Consider the following 18,482-nt stretch of genomic DNA (forward strand, 5'->3'; position numbering starts at 1 on the left):
AGATACAACACAAATTTTGAAATAATCTATGGTACATGTTTTAAAATTTACTATAAAAATTACAGGCCTGAAAAAACATCAAATTTTCAGAAATTCGTATAGGGGTCTGAAAAAGCATATTTACTGGGACTAAGTTATTACGAGTGACCACGGAATACTGGTTTTGTTTCATGCTTAACGAATTTTCCCGTTGTTAGTGGTTTCACAAGATATATTTCAAATTTCTCGGCAGCTCGAGTCGATCCCTGCCGCACTGTCTCCTGCACGGTCTGGAAATTCGGAGAATCTGCATCAGACGGTGTTGCGGCTAGGGCTTAGGCCAAGTGTTGCGGCTAGGGTTCTAGGGTTTCATGGCTCCGAAGCGCGAGTCTGAGAGCATTCATGAGTTTCTCAGTTCAAGGTATCCTTCCCACCGCAAACTGGAAGATGGTGTCAAGAGGCTGCGAATGCGGGGTTCCATAAGCTGGATGACCTAGCCAATGTCAACTTCAGGTCTCTCCGCTCCCACCTTTCGGCTCTCTTTTGCATTGCGCTTCGCGACTATATGAGGCCTGACGCCACAGATCTTGGTATGGTGTGTCTTCCCTTTGTAGTTTTGTGTTCACATCCTTCTTGTGCAGTGGAAGACGACTGCACATTGGAGTGGGGTTTTGAGTGTACGGAGGTGACCGTCGCTCTGCGGCAAGAGAATGAAATCCTGGAGCTGCCTGCTCAGTACAGTCCGATTGGTCCTCCTCCTGATTCTGAGGAGGAAATAATTGAGCAAGCTCCAGACGAAGAGGTGAGACTGTTGTTTTCTTTTTCTTTCTCATGTTCCGCATGAATTCAGGACCTAGGCGAAGAATTGGAAATGATGGAGAATGCTTATAATGATCTACCGGAACCTGCTCAGCCGGGTAAGTTGAGCATTACTCTGACGATTCCTGTCTGAGTGTTGTTCATAGCAGGACTGCTGGAGCTGAAAATGTACGTGTTCTCATCAAAGCGGTCTAAGCGGGCCGTAGAGAGGATTTGGTGCAAGACTAGTGGCACCAAGATCTTAGAGAGGCGGAGCTATGTGAGTCTTCAGGAGGCGGTGCAGGCACGTTGGGACGCCGGAGTTAAGGCAGTTCTGCTAGTTGGAGTGCCTGGGATTGGCAAGACCGGCTTTATCATCTGCATGCTGCTCAGTTTAATGAAGCAGAGGAAAGCCATTGCACTACAGACCAAGGGAGGAGATTTCTTCCTATTTGAACCGCAGCCTGTGGAAGCGCCGGGTACTGGCGAGGCTTACGCGTGTCTGAAGCTGAGAAACAAGTCCGTTCTATACGACCCCGAAGTCTACTTTTTGGTGGATGGCAAGATGCCTGACGTCCCTTCATTCAGCTGCAAGTCATTACTTGCCACCATCCCCAAGCTGCTCAACTTCCAGGATTACGAGAAGGATGGCCGTGGAGATCTTGTCTTGCTACCGGTCTGGTCTGCTGCGGAGATCGCACTGGCTTGGCAGGAGATATTTGATCCGAGACTGCCAGCTCTCGCACATCTTCAGGAAGTTGCTGTGGAGAATGCGAAGTTGATTGCCTTGCTTGAAGCAAGAAAGAAGCTGACACTAGATGTTGTCAAAGAGCGGTACAAGAAATGTGGTGGCACGGCTCAGTTTGTGCTGGAGAAGCCGCACGTAGACTTGGATGAGGTAGTAAGAGGTTTGCAGTCCGTACAGCAGACAGTTGAATTGGTGGGCAGGCAGGTGGCTGATGGAGACCATCCATCCCACAAGGTAGTGCACCAGAGGGTGAAACAGGGATACGCCAGCTACGAGTACATGTTTGCTTCTCCGTACCTGTCCGAGGCTGCCCGAAAGAAGCTTAAAGAGTCAACAAGTGGGGCATTACGGCTGTTCCTGTCCTTCAAGGGTTTGGCAGCGCACGGTGTAAATGGTTGCAAGGGCAATGTATTTCAGCACGAATTCAAGTCACTGGCTCACGGAGTTCAGCGATTCAAGGTTCGCCAAGTCTATGAAGATAGAAGCCTGGATGACCAGGAGATGGTGTTCAATTTCGGACAGCCTTTCGAAGTTCCAAAACTGGAAAGTTTACCAGTTGCTGCTCCTGTGAATCAGATCATCTGGCCAGAGTCTACTGTTGAAGAAACAATCGATGCTATGAAGATTGTGCGACTGGCCGGTCGGCTAGACGTTTTGGAGGTGTACCAAGTGACCCTCAGTTCTGCAAGGCATGCGCATGGCCTCAAGTACGCAGCAATGTTGAAGGTGATGCACAAGTTTGGAATTCCTCCTCACAGGGTCAAGGTATACATCGTTACTACATCCGAGCTTTACCCTGAAGCTGGCTATCAAAACTGGAGGAAGTCCAGGAACCTCGTGCTCCGAGATGAAAGAATCCTGCGGAGGCTAGTTGGGATCACTCAGTACGTTCTGGATAGTGGAGTGTGAGTTGTGATGATTTCAGTGTTTTGCAATGAGTTTACCATTAATGGCAAAGCAGAATTCAAGAAATCGCGCATCTGATAGCAAAGGAGCTGATGGCTAGATTGGGGTACTGGAGCAGGAGGAGATGCAAACCAGCAAATCAAGTAGCAGCAGGAGACGACAATCAAAGATTGATATCAGATCCGGAAGCAGGAAACTATCATACTGGACGAAGAGGCTGCAGAGCTCCCGAAACCACAGTCGGAACACACTTCTGTCATACAAACGTGTTCGGAACGCCCCTTCCAGTTGCCCAGCAGTCATCCGGATACTATTTACATCCGTAGCTCGGAGTATGTGCAGGAACTAGTCAGAGCAGTTCTCTCCCCAGTACAAATCCTAATTCAACTTCAAGCAGCAGGAGGACCACACAGCAGTCTGGATTTCCGTCTTCGATCTTCAGAACCCCATAGATCTCAAGCATGTTGACTCGGCTTTGATCCTAAATCAGTTCATATCATTCAAAAACTGAAATGACGAAGAAAAAAAACACAAATCCATACAACTGCAACAAGCCACGTCTTTTGAAGCTCTCGCTTTCTTCACAATAAGATCAACAGCACTTATTGTATCATTAAATAATGTGAAGGCTCGATTCGTAAGTCTCTTTTTTTTTGTTGGTTATCAACTGTTTCGACCAGATCTGAAAGAGCTACCAACGCTCTGTTCAGTATGTCATTTGAATCAGTCAGAATCTGATCATACATATTCATAAATGCTCGTTCCTGTTGCCATTGCAACTGGTTTTTGGAAGGTTCCGTCGCAGGTTTCTGTAAAGCACGTCTTCTTTTGCAACATTCCTTCGTTTACATAGGAGGGATCTGAGTGACTAGCGGTAGTTCTCGACTTAACAACTTGTTGGCCATCAGCCAGACATTCGAAAATTTTAGTTTGATCCGTGTTATTGTAGGCATGACACTGGACTCTGCATCCAGTATCTGGAGTTCAAATCTTGGCGGAACCTTGCAAATTTGCAAAATACTGACCACCGACGGCGTTGAAAGATTCCAGCACCGCGTCCCTTTTCAATGACAGTCCGTAATCGTAGATGATAAACCAAGCATCGAATTATGTCCAAATGGTTTCGTGGTCTAGTGGTAGTGACACTCGACTCTGAATCCAGTAACCGGAGTTCAAATCTCGGTGGAACCTAATACTAAAAAATGTTTTCTTTTCACAGAATTAACGTTTGCTCCTCCAGATGTGGTGCTGATAAATCCTGCATAATCACTTGTTGATTTGGGATTGTTCTCAACCACGTCTGTTTTTAGACGGACGTGCACTAAAACTCTTTCTTAAATTTACTGTGAGCTTGTGGACTTGCAAAGGTTTCGTGCCAAGGTATGATGTTCGTGCTAAGCTTTCTATGGAATCCTCACCTCTCGTTGAGGCAGTGCTCAAGGTGGCCACGGACATGCCCCACTGCAAGCCATCTCTACCCCCTGGATCATCTAGCTAAGCTACTGGACATCCTCCACAAGCAAAGGCTCTACTACAAGCTCACTCCATCGTCCAGGTCAGTCCATTCCAGTAAGTTGGATTCCATTTGACATCATCGCTCCTCCCAGATTGCCGGGCTCTCGCCGGGTTGGAGCTCGGGCAGTTGCACATGTTTGATCCGCGGCTCCGGAGCAAGAGGCTCAACGTAGTGGGCGTTTCCTGGGAGAAGGGGTTCAACCAGGTGATCGAGCTGTCGGCCGAGATCCTGTCCACCGTCAAGTTCATCCCGGCTTACTTTGAGGAGATATGGGCAAGTTGAGCGGCGAGATCAGCATCAAGCAACCTCGATGAAAAGTCATTACTTCAAAAGGATTGCTTTTACTGTGGAAAAAAACATATATGTAGAGGAGTTACTTGAGGAATTTCAAGCTTCCTGGTTCTAATAAGTCAGGCTTGACCAGACTAACAGGAGGACCGGGGATGAGTAGATCTCTGCGATCCAATTCACTAAGTATGGATCCGATTTCGCCATCGGTTCTACTCCTGAAACGCAGCTGATACACAACCGCCTGCGCATCTAGAGATTGCTTTTGTGCTAAAGAGAAATCCCCAATAAGCACCTGATCCACGGCTTGCGCAACCTTGCTCCGCGCTGCTAATTGGTATAACGACGCCTTTGCCGCCTCTGTGAACAGGGGTGCGAGATCACCCTTTCCCTTGACTGCATCTGTTCCGTATCGATGGTTTTACCGTGGTTGCCACGCTATCTGGATCTGGGGATGGTGCCAGCATCGAGACCATCTCCCACGGGGTAGGAGATTTGACCGATGCAAAGCCAGTTTCTGTGTTTGACGCAGTCAAATTTGCAGTGGATGAGTACTACAACGACATGGTGACAAGGATTGAGCTTTCTGGTGCGACGAGGAAACTGCGCGTGCTGCTATGACTGATTCTGAAAATCAATTGAACTTGTGGGACAATTAAATTCTCTACTTTCCTGATCCAAGGGAGAATTGTGCATGTGGGGAGAATGGTGAGCACCGGGGAGTACGTAATTGGCGATCCCCACCAATGGGTTTCCAGCGATTGTGTATTCACTGGTTTTGGTGGGCCGAGGTGTGCGGAATCCTTCACAGGATGGGGCTACTCCCAGGTAGTGGCGGCCGCAGCCCAATCGATCAAATCAAGCTTCTCTCTCCAGTTCTGTGGGGCAGCAATCAGCATTTCCGTCCTGACAGACAGGAGAGTCAGCAACGAGGAGAAGCTTGCAGCTGAGCTCCAGCTGGAGGAGATAGCTGGCGTGGATCTCAGCTGGAGTTTGAGTCTCCATAACTCAATAGGTGCTCAGTCCCAATGGGAGACATGTTGTGTCTGATTACTGTGGTGGCTGTGGCTGTGTTAGTGTGTCCGTTGTTCCTCAGACGTGCTCCTGCGTTCGTGGCTTTTGCCAAAGCTGCTGGGGGAGCATCATGGCCGAAAACGCTGGGGACTGTTAAATGCATTGTCTGTTCTACGAGTTTTAGGACCCACAACCAGGGGGGACGCGTACAGCTATGGTGTGATCCTGCGGGATATCTTGAGCGGCACTGGGGTCAAGGACGTGCAGGGAGGCAACCTGATCTGGGTCAAGCTCGGCCAAGGAGCCGAGGTGTTAGAACGGACATCTCCAACGGGCCCTACATGGTAACTCTGCTCGTGAACCCGCCGCACTGGCTGCCGATGCCGCTGCGGCAGACCATGGCGTCGGTCGTGGACGAGCTCCGGGGGCAGGGCAAGGAGATCGATCGCCCCTGGAAGGTGGAGATTCTCGGCCAGGTGTTGCAAGTAGCCAGCATGCTCCAAGTTGCCAGGTATTTCGAAGACATTGAAGAGGAAGGTCACTAGACTCTTGCAACTCGTAATCCAGATGAAGGACAGTGGTTAAAAAGTTTTTAAAGCTTTATCTTTTGTATGTCATTAAGATATTTGTGGTACTTCTCCACAAAAGCTGCAGCTAGTAGATTAATGTTTGAACTGTTTTCTCGATCTGATTTGATACTCACAAGTCAAGCTGGTGCTTGAGCTTTGCATGGTTTATGCATCATGTGTTATTTGCTGTATCACCTTGATGTTTTCACTTTGTTGCTTTGATAGTTTTATTTTCTAGTATCTATCAAGGGACAGAAAAATATGAGGTGCTTAACATACAACATAGTTAGTTTTGATTGAATACTTACTGATGCCAATCAAAAGAAACGTGAGCACTTTTTTTGTTCTTCTAGTGAGTATTTATATATTATAGAAAAAACTCAGAATTCACTACATGCATATAGTATATAAAACTAGAAACTCATATTAATAAGAGTTTTTTCAACTATATATTCATCTGCCACAAAAGTGTTATACTCTAAAGCTCCTTCAAAGTATAGCTTACTAATTCAGGAGAACCAAGTTTGAGAACAGCCCCAAACCAAAAGATGAGCTTTTTGGTAAAACTGCATGAGTTCTTCACCAGGCTTCACACTCATTCCAACTTGTGATTTATTGTGTTATAGAAGCTAGATAAAGAATATTAAAATCTGCAGCAATAAGGTTTCTTTTAAAAGGTGGTTTTTCTAGAAAGTCCTCTTGCTATATATACTGATATGTAATTTTAATGCATCAGCCACAAATAAAAATAAGAAAGGAGCCAATGGACATCTTTGTCTTACTGATTGTTGTAACTTAATTATATTGCCAACAGTCCCATTTATTGTGATATTGCTTGATGCATCTAACTGTACATTGTGAGATACAAAATCCCTAGGCCCCAAAGTGGAGCCGAAAGGGTGCCACGTGGTAGTGGCCGAAGCGAAAGCCAAACGAGCGTAACACGTTTGGACTAAAAGTTCCGACTTGAAAAGGTCGAGAGTGGGAGTGGAACTCTCAACGAAGTGCTCGAGGAATGAGCACGAAGCGAGCAATAAGCGAGGCTCCAAAAAGGGACCCAAAAGGACCAACACATGACACGTGGAAGAGTCCGAGATGGAGTCTGAGGTGGAGTCCGAGATGGAGTCCGAGATGGAGTCTGAGATGGACCCGAAATGGACCCGAGATGGACCCGAGTTGGAGTCCGAAGTGGAGTCCGAGAAGGACCCCGAGATGGAGTCCAAGGTGGAGTCCGAGGTGGACCCGAGATGGAACTGAGATGGAGTCCGAGATGGAGTCTGAAGTGGAGTCCGAGATGGACCCGAGATGGAGTCTGAGATGGAGTCCGAAGTGGAGTTCGAGAAGGACCCCGAGATGGAGTCCAAGGTGGAGTCCAAGGTGGACCCGAGATGGACCCGAGATGGAGTCCGAGATGGAGTCCGAGATGGAGTCTGAGGTGGAGTCCGAGATGGAGTCCGAGGTGGAGTCCGAGGTGGAGTCCGAGATGGAGTCCAAGATGGACTCGAGATGGAGTCCGAGATGGAGTCCGAGGTGGAGTTCGAGATGGAGTCTGAGCTGGACCCAAGATGGAGTCCGAGATGGACCCGAGATGGGACCCGAGATGGAGTCCGAGAAGGACCCGAGATGGAGTCCGAGATGGACCCAAGATGGACCTGAGATGGAGCCCGAGATGGACCCGAGATGGAGTCCAAAGTCGAGACCGGGACCGAGACCGAGACCGGGACCGAGACCGAGACCGAGATCGGGACCGAGACCGAGATCGGGACCGAGACCGAGACCGAGGCCGAGGCCAAGACCGAGCCCGAGCCCGAGTCCGAGTCCGAATCCAAGTCCGAGTCCGAGTCTGAGTCCGAGTCTGAGTCCGAGTTCGAGTCTGAGAGGGTGAAAGCCCAAAGCGTTCGTCTCCCAGACCCTGGGGGGTTTGGTGAGCTCCAAAAGTATAGTAGGGGGAGGACTGCAGTGGAGCCAGTTTGGGCAGGAAAGGCCAGTTTGGCCCAGGAAGGCTGTACCTAGTGTTGGGTGATGAGCTGCCCATTGGGAAGTCCAAGACTAGAGTGAACACGGACCGACAAGTGGGGTAGCTTGGTGAAGTGTTCAAGAGCCGGCTCTAGTTCCCCCGGGAGATCAACTGGCCGATGCTCCCAGTCCAAGTGTGGGTGGCACTACCTATTTGGATACCTGGTGTGGCTCAACAGAACCTTGCTCTAAGCCCATGGCTAGAGCACCCAAGGGCAGAAGGCGAGGAGAATACCCACGAGGCCCACGTAGGGCCACGGTGTTCCGAAATGTTGCTCCAAAGTCCTAGACTGTGGAAAGGAAGAAGAGTAACCCTCTAGTGTGGTGACCAAGGACACAGTCACACAATGAGGAAGTCCCAGAGGACAGTTGGACTTAGTGGTCGGGCCTATGGGCCTTGATCCAGTAGCAGTGATGGCGAACATGGCCATGGACAGAAAGGGACTTGGTGGGGACTGGAAAAGAGATATTGGGGAAGGCTATTCCCCATGTCTGTGAGCATCCTAAGGATGTGAAGGAGTGGATCTGGGATGATCACTCATGGACGGATGGCCCAATCTTTGAGAGATGGGACTGTGATGTAGGTGGCATCAAACCACCGGTGTGACCAAGGTGAATGCGCATGGCCTCAGCGTAATGGGCCGATATGTCGGTGGTACCTTGGGGTGTCGGTCATGGGATCGGACACGTGGAGCACTTGGACCAAGTGCTAAGGTTGAGTGGCATGGATGCCATTTTCGGGGCTATTAAGCCCCAAGTCCCGAATTGGACCTACGGAGGTTGTGAAAGAGACTCCTCCAAGTGGTCGGAGATGTGGTTAAGTGACTAAAGTAGAATGGAAAAATTAGTCGCTCACAACTTGGTATCGGAGTTGTTCCTTAATCCGACTTTTATTGGTGCTCAAGTATATCACTATTAGTGTTGGCATTAGAAGGTCCGAGGAGTGGGCCTATCCTTGAGGAGTAGCAGGTCGGGAAGATATGGCTCTCCATTACAGTTCATGTGTGAACTTGTAGACACGGTGGTGGATAGAAAAGGGCCAATAATGGAACGACTTTGGGATCTTGGGAACAGTGCAAGGTTTTCCTCATTGAGTTGAGGAGGTGATCCAGATGAGTATTTGACTCAACAAACTAGCTAATGTAGTTGTGGTAAACAACTATAGTTGGGATCATGGGGAAGATAGAGACTCCAAAAACAATAAAGGAGTCACAAGATTACCCTCATATAGTGGAGGCTGGTGCTCATTAACTTGAGACCAGAATTGATGACTGAGGGAGGTCAAATATAAAAGAGGACACGAGTCCTTGAAATGGCTGGGGCTACCTTTTATAAATGCGGGAACAGACCCAAGGAGTTGGGGGTGTGCTCAAAGGGTGAGTCAGTATTCTCATCGCATAGACAAGTGGTCATAAGGGGCAAAAGGTTGCCCCCAGAGAACAAAATCAAGTGTCGGAGTAACACTTGCAAAGATGGTCCTTGTGAGTAAGACATGAATACAAGGAGTTGTAATCCAGTGAGCTAGCACCTCAAAAGAAGGACCTCATGGGTCGTCGGATTAGCAAAGTCCAAAAGTTGAATGACTCCAATAGAGTTAAGGAATAATCCTGAGGGATTGATGGAAGCATTTGGACTGAGGTGTGTGGTGCCCCACGAAGGATGGGGAGGATCTTGAAATCCAAGCATGAGAACAGTGTGTATCTCATCGGTGGCAGAATTTGCCATACTAAAGTCGTGGGAAAGGTGTTCCCAAAAGAAGAAACTTTGGTGCAGAGTTGTGTGCGAACACTATGGTGTAGTGCTAACGGATAGTTGGCATGAGAAATGACTGGGTTGGTCTTGGCAAAAACCTAGACACAAGTGCAAAGTGTCATAAAGGCATATTCATGGAGCCGATGGTGTGAGGACACTAAATGGGCCAAGGTGTGATACCTTGGGATTATGTTGATGAGTTCATAAGGACCCCTTGCCAAGGGAATCCTAATGGAAATGGGAATGGCATAGCCTAAGCTGGAAGGCATGTGGTAGAGTGTGGTGACCCGGATAATGATGGAGGTGTGCAAGCACCAGCAATGAGTTATAGGACTTGACAACTATGAGGCAACTAAGCAAGAGGTGCGTAATTGGTTAAACGGGTAGAAGGTAGTTATCCAAGACTTCTTAATGGCATAAAGAAGTTAAATATACCCTTATCGGGGATAAGTTGCTTATGTTGCGATATAATAAGTCAATGTCGTAAAAGGAAATACTCATTGTTAAGGAGGCCATCATTGGGACACCCAAGCACTCTAGAACACCAAGAGGTGGTGTTTAGTGTTGCGAGGGCAATAAATAAGGCCCAAAGGATAAAATCCCTAGCGAATGATGGATAGAAGGTGCTATCCAAATGTTCAAGGTTGCAGAGATGGGAGAAATCTCTCTACCCGAATTGGACAAAGTCAAAAGGGGATTTTGGCAAGGCTAATGATGGGCATAGAAAGGCCTATAAGTAGCAACGGTAATCCCAGTGTGTGGGATTACAAAGTGAGCAAACCCGGATTGAGGAACCACTCCCTACGCTGTCAGGTAGGTTCATCCCTATGAATACTTGCCAAGGCATGGTAGAAAATGCAAAGCTATCTTCCTATTTCAGAGGAGAATGACCAAAAGAAATGTGTGAGGCCAAAAGGCAAGTAGTAAAGGGATAGAACCGAACCATGGGAATTGACAGGCATGACCAAGGGTGGTTATGCAAGTTGGGAGTGGAGAATCAAGTGGGTGCTCAAGCATGTTGTTACTAATGACTGGGATGCCATGGAGAGTCTAAAACATGGGATTGTCCATGTTAGACTATATGGCAATTGGAAAGCTTGTGAAAGGAGAGACCTTAGCAAGCTAAGGAATAGAGTTCCTTGAACGTTCCTCCTAGGTAGATAAGTACCTAGATGTCCAAGTGTAAATGGTTCATAAAACGCGCGAAATCAGAGTGGCGTAGCAGAAGCATGGTCTTGAAGCTTGCTATAAGGCAAAGCTATCAAGGTTGGGGAAGTAGTTTTCGAGTGTTCAAAGAGAGGGCTTTGAACGAAAGTCGATGGTTAAAGACTTTCACGCTTATGCATGAACTATGTTACAGTGCCCAGATGACTTGCTAAGCGAGATTGGCAAGTTGGGGGAATGAATACCCTAGTTGGAGGAGCCAACTTCAAAGGGGTGGCCCATGGGGCCGAGTATGGAGGAGTCCATGCATGATTACAGACATGTCAAGTGAGAGGACTTGGCAGTGTGGAGGAACTAGGTTCCTAAGTGTGATCTATAGTGCGCTTCAAGTATAAGTTGGTGCACCGGCGTGGGGAGTCACGCCAGGCATCCTATGTGATGCTGTCCATATATGTATATACGGAGGTTGGGTTCGAGTCCCGACCCTCTAGTGCTTGGGTTCGAGTCCCAACTCACTAGGGCGTGGTGATGGTTTGGAATATGAGGACACTCATATTTCGGTGGTCATGGACTCTCAGTGGGGAGACTGGTTTGGGCACACCGCCAAACGAGGGATGCCTGGGAGTCGTGATGCACGGTTAGATTGCTTAGTGTGAAAGCTCAGCATATCTAACTTGAACACTTTAGTGCAAGTGGCACCAAGGATGTGGTGAATGAGATGGGGACACCCAGTCTTAGTTGCCATGGACCCTTGGCCGGAAGGGCTAGCTTGGGTGCACCGCTAAGTGTGGGGGATGCCCCCGGGGTCATGGTCAACAACTTAAAGGTCTGGAAGACCTAGCATCTATTAGCAAACCTATTAAGGTGCCAAGGTTAGATCACTAGGTGATCCTATGGCCAAAAACAAGTGTGAGGTTAAGGGATAAAGTTCCAAGTTCAAAGTGTTGATTGGAACTATTGATGATGGTGTGGCTTGGTCAAGGTAACCAAATGGGAGGAACACCTAAGGGAAATGAGCTATATCAATGTGATGGCATAATAAGTCCGAGGAAAATAGTCTCTATAAGAGATCCATCGAAGGGTCTCAAAGTTGGGCCATGATAAAGCCCATAACAGAAAGTGCTAAGGAGACGTACTAGGGGTAAACACCCTTTGGACTTGGGAAAGTAAAGTCTTTGCTATGGAATTGAAAGAATACCTCGAGAATGGAGGTGACGATCCTGTGTTGCGTGGTGCAACAATCAAAGATAGGAGCAAAAGACTAGTGGCTAAAAAAAGGGCCATAGGAATCATGGGATAGAAGCCAAATGGCAAAGTTAGTCTAAAAACACTAATGTGTTGGATGCTAACGGGTTATCGGAAAGCAATGTGTTTCCAAGGATAGGTTCCCAATTGCTCCGATTTGGCGAAAGGGGAAGCTCCAAGGGATGGAGTGGTAAAGTAGCCAAATGATAGGGCCATGGACAGCCCTAGCACGAATTACGATAGCTAGAACTTGCCAAAGGTGGCACGATATCGAAGAGAGGATGATGGTGCCCTTAAGTAAAGAACTTCCTAGGATGGGGAAGTGGAGGTGCACCATGTGTAATGTGAGGTGTCGGAGAAATCTAGGAACTTGGCTCTGAGAAGTCAAAATTAAAAGTTCCAAAGTGCAAAGGTTATGTCGATGGAATCTGAGACTACTTGAGAATGAGTAGTGGGATCGGGTAAGAGAAGGTGTCTCTAACGGGTTTAGTGAGAACTAAACCAATAAAGGGAGAAAACCACCACAAGTGGTCAAATGAGTCTCTAAGTTGAAGAGACTATGCTCCTTAGAGGATGGGTAAAGCAAGGTGAGCCTTCGGTATTAAACCTTGGATGAATGTTGGCGAGGGGCAAAGATGCAAAGGGTAATACAAGCTAGTATTACTTTATAAAATAGTTTATCGTTCGATGAGGACATCGAACTTTGTCTATGGGTGGTGGAGTTGTGAGATACAAAATCCCTAGGCCCCAAAGTGGAGCTGAAAGGGTGCCACGTGGTAGTGGCCGAAGCGAAAGCCAAACGAGCGTAACATGTTTGGACTAAAAGCTCCGACTTGAAAAGGTCGAGAGTGGGAGTGGAACTCCCAACGAAGTGCTCGAGGAATGAGCACGAAGCGAGCAATAAGCGAGGCTCCAAAAAGGGACCCAAAAGGACCAACACATGACACGTGGAAGAGTCCGAGATGGAGTCCGAAGTGGAGTCCGAGATGGAGTCTGAGATGGACCCGAAATGGACCCGAGATGGACCCGAGTTGGAGTCCGAAGTGGAGTCCGAGAAGGACCCCGAGATGGAGTCCAAGGTGGAGTCCGAGGTGGACCCGAGATGGAACTGAGATGGAGTCCGAGATGGAGTCCGAGATGGAGTCCGAAGTGGAGTCCGAGATGGACCCGAGATGGAGTCCGAGATGGAGTCTGAGATGGAGTCCGAAGTGGAGTCCGAGAAGGACCCTGAGATGGAGTCCAAGGTGGAGTCCGAGGTGGACCCGAGATGGACCCGAGATGGAGTCCGAGATGGAGTCTAAGATGGAGTCCGAGGTGGAGTCCGAGATGGAGTCCGAGATGGACTCGAGATGGAGTCCGAGATGGAGTCCGAGGTGGAGTTCAAGATGGAGTCCGAGCTGGACCTGAGATGGAGTCCGAGATGGAGTCCAAGATGGACCCGAGATGGACCCGAGATGGGACCCGAGATGGAGTCCGAAGTTGAGACCGGGACCGAGACCGAGACTGGGACCGAGACCGAGACCGAGATCGGGACCGAGACCGAGACCGAGGCCAAGACCGAGCCCGAGTCCGAGTCCGAGTCCGAATCCGAATCCGAGTCCGAGTCCCGAGTCCGAATCCGAATCCGAGTCCGAGTCCGAGTCTGAGTCTGAGTTCGAGTCTGAGAGGGTGAAAGCCCAAAAGCGTTCGTCTCCCAAGACCCTAGGGGGGTTTGGTGAGCTCCAAAAGTATAGTAGGGGGAGGACTGCAGTGGAGCCAGTTTGGCCAGGAAAGGCCAGTTTGGCCCAGGAAGGCTGTACCCAGTGTTGGGTGATGAGCTGCCCATTGGGAAGTCCAAGACTAGAGTGAACACGGACCGACAAGTGGGGTAGCTTGGTGAAGTGTTCAAGAGCTGGCTCTAGTTCCCCCGGGAGATCGATTGGCCGATGCTCCCAGTCCAAGTGTGGGTGGCACTACCTACTTAGATACCTGGTGTGGCTCAACAGAACCTTGCTCTAAGCCCATGGCTAGAGCACCCAAGGGCAGAAGGCAAGGAGAGTACCCACGAGGCCCACGTAGGGCCATGGTGTTCCGAAATGTTGCTTCAAAGTCCTAGACTGTGGAAAGGAAGAAGAGTAGCCCTCTGGTGTGGTGACCAAGGACACAGTCACACAGTGAGGAAGTCCCAGAGGACAGTTGGACTTAATGGTCGGGCCTATGGGCCTTGATCCAGTGGCAGTGATGGCGAACATGGCCATGGACAGAAAGGGACTTGGTGGGGACTGGAAAAGAGATATTGGGGAAGGCTATGCCCCATGTCTGTGAGCATCCTAAGGATGCGGAGGAGTGGATCTGGGATGATCACTCATGGACGGATGGCCCAATCTTTGAGAGATGGGATTGTGATGTAGGTGGCATCAGACCACCGGTGTGACCAAGGTGAATGCGCATGGCCTCAGCGTAACGGGCCGATATGTTGGTGGTACCTTGGGGTGTCGGTCATGGGATCGGACATATGGAGCACTTGAATCAAGTGCTAAGGTTGAGTGGCATGGATGCCATTCTCGGGGCTATTAAGCCCCAAGTCCCGAATTGGACCTACGGAGGTTGTGAAAGAGACTCCTCCAAGTGGTCGGAGATGTGGTTAAGTGACTAAAGTAGAATGGAAAAATTAGTCACTTACATACATCTTATGAATTTATTTGAAATACCAATTTTTTTCATTGTATTTTGTAAGAACTCCCAGTCCACTTTATGGTATGCTTTTCCATAATCCAGCAGAGCCATCTGCAATCCATGATCCTTAACCTATTCTTGTGGCAAAAGCACTATTAATATATTGTCTACCAATTATCTCCCTTTTACGAATCCATTCTGAGTGTCATGTATGGTCTTTGGCAGAATTGGTCTTAATCTTTTAGCTAATGCCTTAACTATGATCTTGTAGAGCATATTAAGTTTTGAAATTGGCCTTCAGTTAAGACTTATGACTTGGTGGAAGCTCCTGAAGGACGTGAAGTTGTTGGATCACACTGGGTGTTCAAGCTTCATAGAAATCCTGATGGATCGGTACAGCGTTACAAAGCAAGACTTGTTGCTCAAGGATATTCACAAGTTCCTGGAGTGGATTTTGATGAGACATTCTCACCAATTGTGAAGCAGACAAGTATCAGAATGCTTCTGGCTTTTTCAGCGGAGTTTGGTTTGTGCGCACATCACATGGACGTAAAAACAGCCTTCCTTAATGGGAACTTGAAGGAGGAGATATTTATGCGGCAACCCCCAGGCTTTGAGCTTTTTGGATCATGGTGCTCCGAACTCATTTGCAAGCTTCACAAGGCTCTTTATGGCCTTAAGCAGGCTTCCCGTCAGTGGTATGAATGTTTGGATTCTTTTCTTATGGATCTTGGTATACAGAGGTTGAACAGCGATGGAAATCTATATCTTTTTCAACAGGGTGATCACTTTGTTGTGATAGCAGTTTATGTGGACGACTGTTTGATTGTCAGCAACAATGACACTGTTTTGAAGGATGTGAAGATCAAGCTTATGGACAGGTTTGTGATGAAGGACTTAGGAGTTGTGCGGCAGCTGTTAGGGATGGAAGTTGACAGGGATGAAGTAGACAGGACAATCACCCTCACACAGTGCCAATATGTGAAGAAGCTTCTCAACCAGTTCAACATGACAAGTTGCAAATCCGTGACTACACTAGTCATCACTGGCATCAAGTTCACAAGCAAGATGGATGATTTATTTGATCAGCCCTCGGTCTATCGATCGCTTGTTGGAGGACTACTCTACCTCGGCAACATGACTCGCCCCGACATATCCTTTGCCGTTGGTCTCCTCAGCCGATACATGCAGTCTCCGAGTTGTTATCATTGGCAAATGGCGAAGAGAGTTTTGAGGTATTTGAAAGGAATGGCTACTCATGGACTGGTTTACAAATGCTCAGGTCAGTCCAAATTTGTTCTTCAAGCTTACTGCGATGCAGATTGGGCTGGCAACTTGGATACACGACATTCAACCTCCGGAATTTGCTGCATACTTGCTGGTGCTCCGTTTTCATGGGGAAGCAAGAAGCAAACGACGGTTGCTCTTTCCAGTGCAGAAGCAGAGTACATAGCTGCTAGTACAGCAGCAAGGGAGATCATCTGGCTTCATCGATTACTTGGAGAACTCAATCAACAGTAATCAGATGCGACCATTCTGCATTGCGACAGTAGAAGTGCAATCGCCATGTCAAAGAATCCTGTGTTTCATGCTCATACGAAACATATAGACGTGCAGCATCACTTCATTCACAAACATGTAGCAGCCGGAGATCTTCACCTGGAATACGTTCCTTCACAGTATCAGTTGGCAGACCTTCTAACCAAGCCACTTTCGGAGCTCACATTCATCAAGCTGAGGAATCAACTTGGAGTGTTAAGCACCCTCAGCTTGAAGGGGGAGTGTAGGAATAATGATGAACACGACAAGCAAGATGATTCATATCAGAAGCAGTCCGAATCGTGATCAGATCTCTAGTGATTTCTGATTTGATTGAAGTTGTATATATATATAGCCATATATGAATCAGGGTGTGTGTTGAAGTGAAATCTGTTGTTCTTGCTCCGCTTTTCTTTCAAGCCGTGACATGCGGCACGGCACGTAGCATCATGGAGTGGACGCTTGTGTGCTGCACCTCTCTAGCACAATGAGGCAAGCTAGATGATGCTCGAGAAATCTTCGACAGGCTTCCAGCGAGTGAGAGAGACGTAGTGTCATGGACTGCCCTCTTCCATGATCTTGACGACGCCGCACTCGTCTTTGTCCGCGACATGCACAACAAGAACCACGTCTCGTGGAATGCCATGGTGGCAGCGTATGCCCGAGCAGGGCATACCGCAGAAGCTAAATCCATGCTTGAGCAAATGCTGTGCCATAGCACTTACTCACATCCGTCCAGATCCTCGGAGAAGGATCTGGTGGCTTGGAATACAATGATCGGGGCATATGCCCAGAACGGGCAAGGCTATGAGGCACTGCTGCTCTACTGGGAAATGTGGCAGCGCATGGTCCGACTCGGCCAAGTCGAGCAAGGGAGAAGCCATTTCGTGGCCATGCCGATGGATCAGGGAATCATGCCATCGCAGGAGCGCATGGTGGATTGTTCCGGGCAGCTGCTTGTGGCGGAGGAACTCCTCGCCACCTTTCCATTCTATCCCAGCTACAGAGCTTTCTTGCGGGTTCCCGGATCCATCAAAACGTAGAGTGGGAAACGAGCTCCACATGTCACTACGGCATTGGATCCAGGCAAGTGTGCACCTTATGTGCTCCTTTTGCAATCGCCGAGGGAGCTATGAAGCTGTTGTCGTGATATGCCGCTTTTGCTTGCAACCACTGTCCTGCCAGTACACAGAACTAGATTCTCTTCATGCGCCAGCATGCGCTTTCTATAGTCTCCTCAAACAAAGGGATAGAACTACCGTCCAGATAAAATCCACACACCTCTAAAGCCATGGAGATCTCGACCTGAGAAACAAGGACTCTATTAGTGACAGCACAAGGCACTTGCACATACCAGATCTAGTTCATCGCATCCCAAAGACTCACGGCGTACAGCCTTCAGTCCACACTGTTCCTCCACAGTTCTAATAAGAACATCCTGGCCCTCGTTCGAGTATGACAGCGATGTGGGCCGACAGACTTGAAAGGGCCGCATGGATATGCGGCTGCCACCTGACACTCGCGGCCGGACGTCGATGCTTTATATACAGAGTTGGCCTTCGTGACTGGACCAGTATTCGTGGCCACAGGTTTATACTCACTGCTTGCACTTACTGGAGAAGGAAGAAGATCTCGAGGTACTCTTTCGATTGGTTGAGGCTTTGTTTTGCCTAGGGAAAGGATTGAACAGGGGTACATGATTAGGTCGAAATGCTCGGACTCTGTGCCTATCTGCCCAAGGGACGTTTGAGCGCGCCAGGTGGATGCTTCCACAGGCTCGCACTCAACCCTCAAATGCGCACCCTCCGCAGCTTCGTTGTGGATCCAGAGTGTAGAACCAGTCAGTTGGAGACCTTCGACTGATCGAATCAGCTGAGAGAACATGTTGATGATAGCGAAGTAGCCATCATTCTTGTTGAGGGAGAGCGTCATATCCAACTCAAAATCCATCCCCACTTGACAGGCTGCATCTCGAATCATGTCGTCAGGAGTTTTGAGCTCTAGCTGGTAGAATAGACTTAGAGACCAATGAATCTCTCAAGACTCATCAACAAACATGCCAAAGACTAACATGAAACAAGCTTCTCCAACACTACTACAATAATAAAGAGAAAACTTAAGAAAGTTACTAAAGAGACTCAAATTCAACACTCCAGAGGCAAAACCCTAACCCTAGCATCTATGGCTGTATCTCCGAGCACTGAGATCAGGATCTACAGCACTGAAATCAAGCTATGGGGAAGCAACGCAGTACAGCAATGCACCCTCTCACAAAGGAGTTTGTCTTTGAGCC

The 18,482-nt window shown here is 48.4% G+C and overlaps 1 long non-coding RNA gene across 1 annotated transcript; it reads left to right on the plus strand.

Moving 5' to 3' along the window:
- Window positions 1-668: 668 nt before the first annotated feature.
- On the plus strand, window positions 669-1,049 carry LOC9639432. The gene is made up of 3 exons (XR_002991075.1): window positions 669-781; window positions 830-896; window positions 945-1,049. It is a non-coding gene; the product is annotated as an uncharacterized LOC9639432 (long non-coding RNA).
- Window positions 1,050-18,482: the final 17,433 nt, after the last annotated feature.

This window comes from Selaginella moellendorffii, unplaced genomic scaffold, assembly GCF_000143415.4.
Source record: "Selaginella moellendorffii unplaced genomic scaffold, v1.0 SELMOscaffold_118, whole genome shotgun sequence".
NCBI classification, from domain to species: domain Eukaryota; kingdom Viridiplantae; phylum Streptophyta; class Lycopodiopsida; order Selaginellales; family Selaginellaceae; genus Selaginella; species Selaginella moellendorffii.